Source organism: Camelina sativa, chromosome 7, assembly GCF_000633955.1.
Source record: "Camelina sativa cultivar DH55 chromosome 7, Cs, whole genome shotgun sequence".
NCBI lineage: Eukaryota > Viridiplantae > Streptophyta > Magnoliopsida > Brassicales > Brassicaceae > Camelina > Camelina sativa.
Window position 1 is genome coordinate 8,431,770 of NC_025691.1, and position 9,846 is coordinate 8,441,615.

At 37.2% G+C, this 9,846-nt stretch overlaps 1 long non-coding RNA gene across 1 annotated transcript; it reads left to right on the forward strand.

Moving 5' to 3' along the window:
- Positions 3,200-5,035, forward strand: LOC104700732. Its single transcript, XR_753634.1, has 4 exons — positions 3,200-3,424; positions 3,593-3,671; positions 4,086-4,168; positions 4,578-5,035. It is a non-coding gene; the product is annotated as an uncharacterized LOC104700732 (long non-coding RNA).

Consider the following 9,846-nt stretch of genomic DNA (forward strand, 5'->3'; position numbering starts at 1 on the left):
TATATATATATATATATATATATATATATATTGGTACTTAAATGTATATAATGTTTATTTTGGTAATTAACACTAATGAAATCCTCTCCATGTGAGTTCACCCTACTCGCCTAAGCTCTCTGGCACAACCCTTAATACTCCTTCCCCGGGCAGCGTCGAGTCCGATCGGCGCCGTTGGGAAAATGCTCATCCATCTGTGTGTCTGTGCTCCATTCCTTTAATGAATTCACCAGAAGTTCACCAAGCTTCAAAACTACTACTTTGGCAATGCTCCAGCTTCATCACCCCTTTCCTTCTCCGTCTCACCAGGTGGTTTCCCTCGACGATTTGTTTCTCTCAAGGTCCGAGCCTTCCGATGCAAAATATGAGAGTGACTGCCTTGTTACTTTGGATTCCTGACTCTCTCATAGGCTTCCCTTGATGTCAACACCAATATCTCTCTGCTCCTCGGATTAAAATCCACTCACCAAGTATTTTACTTGGCTGCAGCTGGACATGAGCTCTGTTTTGACGTTGGAGTCATGCTAGATCTTGTCGAGATTCCATGACCCGAGTGATGCACTTCGTAGAACTCAAGTCTATTCCAAATTCTTCTTTGTCCGCCTGTAGCATACAGTTGTGTCGATCTATGGAATCCATTGACCAAAGACTACAATTGGAACATAATCAATCTATGCTGCTCTACTGGTACAAAACTTATTTGTGAACCCCAACCTTAGAATCATCTAGGATCATTGCTTATGCTTGCCTAAGGTTGAAGAGGACTGGCATTATGACCTCATTTTTATTAAATGATGGTTACCAAAGCCTCTTTAACATATCCTCTCTGTCCCAACTACTCTGCAACCTTATGCAAGCCAATTGTTCAAGCACACCCTACAAAAATCCAGGTCCAAGATACTTATCCTTTGACAATTTATAGATTTTGTCTAGCTTCCTTGTTTGATCTTGTTGGCCAAAGAATCCATCTAGGACTTCATGAATCTAGACTGCTTTGGTTTTGCAAGTACTTTGTAAGAACCCTAGTTTTTGTTCAACTTATGACATTGTGTGTTGGATCTAAAATCTTGAAGTTTCATTGCCTTTTTACTCCAATCCCATTTAGCGACTTCAGGTTCCACCATCTTCTTCACTTTGATTGTGATGATAGAAATTATTGAGACCAAGTCTGTACCTTATCCCTCCTTGTTAAACCAGCTACATGTTTTGTGTGGTTTTCTTGATCTCCTTGGCCAAGGGCACCAAGTGAGAGAGAACCCACCTGTATTGTTATGGTTTTACTATTATCTTTGGCATTTTAGTGCTCTTGTTTCACTTCCATGGTATGTTGTTAAAGTCTTGAAGCTTTATGGTCTTCTGCCCAGTAACCCATCGCTTCTATCCGATGACTTTAAGCAAACTTTCTTCAGTACCATCTTCATCACCCGGTTTGATTGTTATAGAAGTTATCCCTGGCTCTACCAGGCTAATCCGAAACCTTCACTATGGATGCTGAAGCAACCTTCCCTTGACCATCAAGCTTTGGTCTGTTAAACATTTCCATTGCGCTTCTCATGTTAGTGATTCTCACTCCGGTGAGTCTCTTGGCTTTGGCTATGTCCTTAATGTCACTATGTCTTTCGACCATGACTATCTTGTCACCTCTTGACCTGTTCGAGGGTGATCAATCGAGCTATCGTGATCTCTCATGTTCCAAGGTGCTGCATAATGATCATTTCATAGCTCTGATGGACTCTATCTCGATGACTCCTTTTTACTCGCTTATGGCTTTGGGGATTCAGATCCCCCTCTTTGTAACCTCTTTGATCTTGAGATCTTTTGAATCTCCTGTCTGATTTAATATGAATGAAAGCTTCCTTTGTTCAAAAAAAAAATCTAAAATTTTTCTAAGATTTATAAGTGATCATCTAATTTCCATTAATGAAAAGTAAACCAAATGAACAATATAAAACCCGGAAAAAAATGTAAAACTTAGTAACAAAATGTTAAATTTTCCCCCAAGTTCACCTAAAAATGGAAAGAACCAAATTGGACGCAGATGACAAAATTGTACCATTAACAAATACAGTAAACAGTCTAACAGGTATAGATATATCACTACAAACGGTGGATGATATAGCTTCGATATATGTGATAAACATAATTTGTAGCAAATATTTGCGACGATTAGTTACTAATTAGTGACAAAATTTAAGTTAAAAAAATTTGTAGCAAAAGTGTAGCTATTTGTGAGAAATAGTGACAACTTTAGATACTAATAAAGTTTGTGGTAAATTGCTACTAATACGTAACCATAGTTTTGTGAAAAATATATTCACTATTTTGGATCTTAACTAAATTTGTAGTAATTAATTACCAACTATTCTTGTGGTAATCAGCTACGAATAAGTAACAACTTTTTTATAACAAATATACCTACTACTCCCTCTGTATCATAAAGGATGATTTTTTAGTATTTATGCTTGTGTTACAAAGAATGATTTTCTGTATACTTTTATCAATTAATGCTAAGAAATTGTAAATTTCAAAAACTATAAAAATGAGAATTTAAAAGTTTGATGAAATACTATTGGTTAATAATTATAAAATATCTTATTATAAATAAATAATAGACTTACTACTAAACATTAAATGTTTTTTATTAATTTATGTAAAAATCTTAAAACATCATCTATTGTGATATATAGGGAGTATTAGGGATCATAACTAAATTTATAGTAATTAGTTACTAATAAGTAGCAATATATGTGTAACAAATATACTCAGTATTATTACTAACTATTCTCACGTAAAAATATTTTTAATTAATTTTTTTTTAGTATGCTACAACTTATTATTGTAACAAAAGATAAAAAGTATTTCAGAATAGTGACCAAATTGTTTAAAAACAACCATTCAGCAAACTTGCAAAAAGCAATGTCAAATCCAGTGAACAAATGATGTCACGTAATAAGTGATGTCACATGTTTTCTTAGTATCAGAAAAACAGAAACGATGTTAATTATGTAGTTAAGGTCAATTCTCAAATATGACATTAACTTTGCGTCGCTTCCAAACCATCTTAAAAATATTAACGTCATTTTATTTACATTTTTTAAAGGACACTAAAAGTAAATATGTGATTTACTGCAATGAATAACAATAATAACCTATGAAATAAGAAATTATTTGGTTAAAGTGAAATTATTTGGTACAAGGCGAACACACACACACTTAGAAAAAAAAGACCGTAAACTCCATCTCTGCCGCCTAGACACTCAGATCTATTCCTCTTCGATACTAGCTCCAATCTCTTCGTCCTCAACTCGCCATGCCTCTCCCCGTTCGACAGCCCCACCTAACATCGCCCTCTACCCTCTGTTTCTGGTCTGACAGATGTTCTATTTCCTTCTCCTTCTCGCGATTTGTTGAGTTGAGAAATTAGGTCTCCCACTGCTTCTTTCTCTTTCTCTCTTTGTCTCTTTGTTCTATATATCCCTTTGTATAAGGTTGTTTAGAGCTTTTGTTCCTGACACCCTGTTGGCTGTTGCGGTTAGGGTTCGATTTGTTCTTCATTGTTTTTTTGTTTCTTGTTTAATTTTAACTGTTACAGATTAGAAGCATTGAATTCAACCCAGTCAACCTCACTTTTTTATCCGTCTCTGTTTCCCTTCGGTCTCTCCGATTTCAGGGTAAAGCTTTCAATCTTCAATTTCATATCTTGATTATTATGAAGATTAATTGTCATGATCAATAACAATTTTTTCAGTATCTATAGAAACAATGCCGTACTATATAATTGCTCACAAGTAACAATTATATTTTAAAATCGTTGCCAGAGAGAGACTCAAAGATGGGTTTCTCGATTAAGTTTCATCATAGGTTTCTTATTGAAATACAAGTTTCACCAGTCCCTTGTTGTGATTTATTCTCGTCAATAGTCTTTGTTTCGTGTTTTTTTCACTCAGCTATACGACATGTAAATCTTTTCCATTGGATGATGATGATGTATGGGCTGGACGTGTTTTATGTTTGATTTTTGTGCCTTCTGGTTCTAGTGGGATTTGATACCGTTTTATGATTTAACCTATCGTATGATGCTCTAGGCTGGACAAGAGTCTTTTAGATCCATCACCAGATCATATTACAGAGGAGAAGTCGGAGCTTTACTGGTTTATGACATCACCAGGTTTGTATTTCCTTGCAACAGTTTATATGATCAGCTCCAAATTTCCAGCAAGGTTTTGGAATTTATTGCTTCTTTATTTTGTGAACTGCTGTTAAGGTTTTTTGGAAATGGATACTTTCTTCATAATTACAGGTTTTGGGAATTTACGTTTGATCTTGCATAAAGTTTTGGCTAATATGATTGATACTAGCAATGCTCTTTTGGGAGGTTGTTAAGTTAACCATACATCTTAGCATCCTACTTAAAATGATCTTTTTACTCTGTTTTTTTTTTTTTTTTTNGTTTTTTTTTTTTTTTTGTGGAAATTTTTACCAAGTATGAAAGATATATAAGAAGGATTGCGAGAGTTTTATCATGTGTTGATCTTTCTGCCCTCAAAGCTCAAAATTCTGGTTCTTTTTGGTTGCAGGGGAGAGACATTTATCCATCTTGCAAGCTGGTTGGAGGATGCACAGCAACATGCAAATCTTAATATGAGTATTATGCTAATTGGGAACAAATGCGATCTTGCTCACAAGAGAGCTGTTAGCAAAGAGGAAGGAGAACAGTTTGTCAAGGAACATGACCTGCTATTCTTAGAAGCATCTGCAAGAACATCTCAAAAGGTCGAAGAGGTGACACTGAATCTTTGAATATATATGTGTGATAATTTAATTTTGTATTTACTTTACTTGCCAGTTTAGGCTACACAGTCTATAGGAGAGGTCAATCCAAGAAACAAGAGAGCAACACTTTTGATGCATGGTGTGCATAGTTTTTGTATTTTTAGTTTCAAGTTTGTTTGTGAAACATTTGGGTATCTAGTTAAGATATTTTGTATGACTATGTGAGTATTTTGGAAATGTAAGATAAGAGTGCTTTTGGTAATTGAAAATATTGGTATTTGGATTTCATGGTTTTAAATTTGGAATTTCATTTCACATTTCTGATTTTTATAACAATTGTACTGAATCAAAATTGAAGTAAATTGACACTGTTTTTATTGATGGCAATTTTGTAGCAAATTTGTTACACCTTAAATGTAGTATTTTGTAACTATTAGTGACGATTTATTATGTGAAAATTTGTAACAACTCGTTACAATATATCTGAGACAAAATTGAAGCAAATTGACGCAATAATAATTGTTGCAAATTTGTAGCTAATTTGCTACGATTTTTCATAACGGGTATTTTGCTACCACTTTATAGGCGCAAATAAATTTTTGAAACAAATTTGTAGCAAACCAAATTTTGTGACAAAGATATGTACATAGCTACAATATTATCTGTAACTATACAACCCAAAATTTGTAGTGTATATATGTTCATGAATGATTCACATTGTGATGCAGCGCATCTTCAACGCAAACGTGACGGTCATCACGTTTGAGCTCATTCATTATTTAGGTTTTGTTTCTTATGGGTTTAATGTATATGTGGGCTTGTATTTGTTTGTTTTTTCTTTCGGTTAGGGTTTTCATCCTCTTCCTTTTATTTAAAGAGACGTGACTCATTATTGTAAAGTTAATTATTAATTAATGAATAAACTTGTTTTATAAGAGTTTGCCTAAAGCCTAGAGAGGAGGACTCTCAACCCTAAGAGCTTGTGTTCAAGCCCTGCAAGGAGGACTTGCAAAACCACGTCGATATCACTCACGATCTCGGCCCTATCCTTATTGCTTCTTCGTCAAGTTACGACGTTCTAAGCAAGATCCGTTCGTGAATCCAAGTTCTCTTGGAGATCTAGAGTTCTCGTCCGTTAATTAAGCTTCCGCTCTCTATCAGTTGGTATCAGATTCATCACGTTCCTGGTGGTTTGATTTCCTTCAGACGATGTCTCCGCAAAACATGACATGGGATGCGTTAGATATTTCTGAGTTTTATGGTGGAATTTCTAGTGATTCATTACTAGAGTAGCTCATGGAGGTTGAAGAGATTTTGGAGTTTCAAAGCGTTTCCGATGATCGATTTGTTTCGCTTGTGGTTAAAAAATTTCGAGGACAAGCCGCATCATGTGAAGAAAACACGCAAGCAAGCCGGCAAAAGCCCTTTTAAATCTTGGGATAAACTTAAGCAGAAGCTATGCGCACACTTCTTACCTCATCATTATGATAGCTTGGTGCATAGTCGTTTGCAACAGTTAAAATTTTCCGTGAATCACAAAGCAAATTGGCACATTCAAGAGAAATATATGGTATCTAAACCCATATATAGTATCTACGGTGATGCTGATGATGATTTGTCTCCGACTATGGTTTCTGATGTAGATCTAGAACACGATGTCAGAGATGAAGAAGACGGTGATATTGTCAACGACGGCATAGAAAACAACGATGATTTCGTCAATGACGTGAACAGTGACGACCATACTTCGTCAAATAAAGACAGCGATCTGAATGTTTTCGTAGCTGATGTTAAAGATTGTGAGTCACGTGATCGAAGTCACGACAAAAGTGATAGCCTTGATGTTATAGAGGTTGACGACTCTGTTGATCATGTTAAAACTATTGAGTTGGTCTATGATGTTTTTGATCCGATTTATGATGCCTATGATGAAGATTTCGGTGAAGTCATTATGAAGAATTGTGATCGTGCATTTCTCTATGGAATTCCTAGGGTGGAATACACTAAACTTTCACCAATTGCTGTACAAGATCTAGTCTTCAAAAACCTTGACGAGAAGAACGACGATACATATATTGATACGGTAACCAACAAAAAATGTATATGTCTTGAGCATCGTCTTCAGCAGGTCAATAGGGAACCGCCAGATCGTGGTCGCCGCGGGATGTTGTTTGTTCACGACTAGGATGATCTCTATCACAAAATTTATGGCTGTTTGGTTATTCAGATCTTTATTGATAGATCTTTTGTGCTCTCTATTTTTGACGATACAAGTTTGGGAGCATATAATAAATCCAACAAGGGAATAGGTGGTGTTGGAATGCTTGACAAAACAGAGTCTCTTGGAAGCTTTTGTCAATGGAGATTAACGAGAGCATATTTTCACTTAAGCTACAAGACTACCAAAAAAGGTGAGGGAATCTATGTCTGCAGCTCAAAGATGGATTTTAAGAATTTTGGTTCTTGGCAAAAGCATCATCCTCATCGAATCAGCGTTGAACGACCAGATCGTATCAGAGCGACAATTCCTTTCTTCCTGGGCAAAATCTCTTCAACAAATTTGATGGTGATCTGGCTTTCGACAATAACGATAATGACATTTTTAAGCAGGAAGGAGGTGTATGTGCAATTCACCTAATTTTGGGGATAATGGTTTGTCACCAGTTGTATGTGTGTGTTTAACACCAATGAAGCAAGAAGGCATGTGGTTTCAGACCAATGTTTCTGTGTCGGCTTATCCCATCAGAGAGAGATTTTTCCGTTTTGTGATTGATTGGGGTAGTTTTCTTGTTGTCATCTCCGAAGAGGTGTATCGTTCGGTCCGAGTGAAACGTGCATTTTATCTTTCCCTTATCAAGTTGACATGGCCAAAACAGGGTATGGTTGTTTGCATCCCACACCGGAAATTTGTGTCATTCTCTTTTCATGATTTTTATACGTACCAGAGGCATATGGTGGGGTTTTGTGTGGAAAATAACATATTTATGATGTCATTATCTCGTGAGATCTTGAGATTACCTTGGGTGGCCATCAATTTCACGTGTCATACATATGCACTAACTACAGCAGCTTGTGAAGGAAGTAAGCACTTGCAGTTTTTCGTTATTGTGCGAGATACATCACGGAGTGGGAGAAGAAATGTGACTGGCTTTGCATTTGATTACACACAACCCGTGCCCGCGCTTGCTATCTCCTCTCTCGGGTTTTCAGTGGAGCTTGCTGATGTACAGATTGACTCCTTATTGACGAACGAGATTCATGCGGAGCTTCATCCACATGTGAGACCAGTTCTCTTACATTTTTGGGTTCTTCTAGATGGTATCACAGGAGGAAAATTGAAACTCAAAGTCGAATGCAAAATGCAACTAGTGAACAGCATGGGAGAAGCAATATCAGCTCGTGTGGTGTTTGTATTTTCTCATCGTGCTATGTGGACCTTGTCAATTGAGTTTCGTAGTGAAGTTTCTAAGCAGAGAATTGAAGTTGTGTATAGTTCACAATGGGGTTCTTCTTATACATACACACGAGCAGAGCATGGAAAGTTAAGCTTCATCTTGGGTTGCTTCTCTGAAAGGTTACAGTTCATGTTCGGTGAGCAGAGCATAAATGTGGCCGTCTTTGTGGTGATGTTGAAGTTATTTGATTACAGCTTGGATATGCATGCACCATTTCTTACTCACACAAAAAAATCACAAAGAACAACACTGAGGAGTTGTTTGGGGATTACCTTCGCTACAAGAAGGGTCAGCTTGTTGTTGTGTGTACTTTGGGTGTAGTACTTGCTGCTGGTGATGTGTTGCAGGTCCATATTTTGCTCCACCGCCAGGTCCTTAATACCAAATATTCATTGTTGGTTCCGTAATAAAGTGCCTACATGGATGGACAGAGGTGTTCGTAATTCACTATCAGACATTTCCACAAAACTTCGGTGCAAGGGTGTTGTTGCTTGCGGACCAAGCTCGTTGTTGTTGACGTGTAAACAAGTCAGCTTCATCTCAGAATTTTTATCTTACACAACTTGTTTTATGGTGGGACAGAAGATCACATATGTAGTCGATATGATGTCGAAGTCACAGTCGAGTTCACATTGTCGTAGAAAAGCTGTCAATTTTGTTAGAGAACTGCAAGGTGTTCGTCAGCAGGATCTAATGGTTTTGGCTTTTGCATCTCAACGGGCAAAGCAGGAAACGATCAGCGGCTTGACATGGTGTTTGATCCAGTTGATTTCTTCCGCATTTTGTTTACGAAGGATCGTTTTTTCCCTCGTGCATATGGCCATGTGATAGACTCCTGGTAAGGAATCTGCTTCCCAAGAACACACTCGCAAGGTCTTGAAGAAGAACGGTCGGGATGATGATGATCAAAGGGTCGAAGATGCAAAGACAAGATCGACGAAGAAGGTGAAAGGGTGAATATGATGCAGCGGATGAAAAGGGGATTGAAATGAACTTCCAAGAGAGATGGAAATCTCCTAGACTTCAGGCTCGAATTCAACTTAGATATTACACACTAAGAAGAAGACAAGTTGAGAAGATATTACACACTCCTCAGATTAAACAAGTAGAAAGAAGTTTTTGATTAAAATGTTTGATGGTTTACAAAGAAGAGATACATGGTCTTTAAATAGGAGAAGGGGGGGGGGACGAAATAGAGAAGAGAAAACCCTAGACAACCTTGCAAGTTCAAGCTCAAGCTCATGCAAGATATCTAGGAAATGACAAAACATTAAATGCAAAGTTTGAATGAGAAAGAGATAGAAAATGGGCTAAAGCTTTGTAATGGGCTTTGGACCACGAATTGGGCTGGCAAATGGGGTCTAAAAATGTTACTTAGGCCTCATTAAAAACCTTGTCAAGAAAACCCAATGGGACAAAACTTGACCAAGGGAAAAAGAGCACCAAAGCAACACTTTACCCTTTACCGAGCACCTTGAGCTGTGAGCATGGTGAATGTGGTTTGAGTCACGTCTTCTAGCTTCTTGTCCAACTCCTTAAGTATTGCATTGATGGCTTGGTTGAACCTCTTGGACCGTGACCTTGTTATAGGACCCGCCGGGACGATCAATGCTTCCTC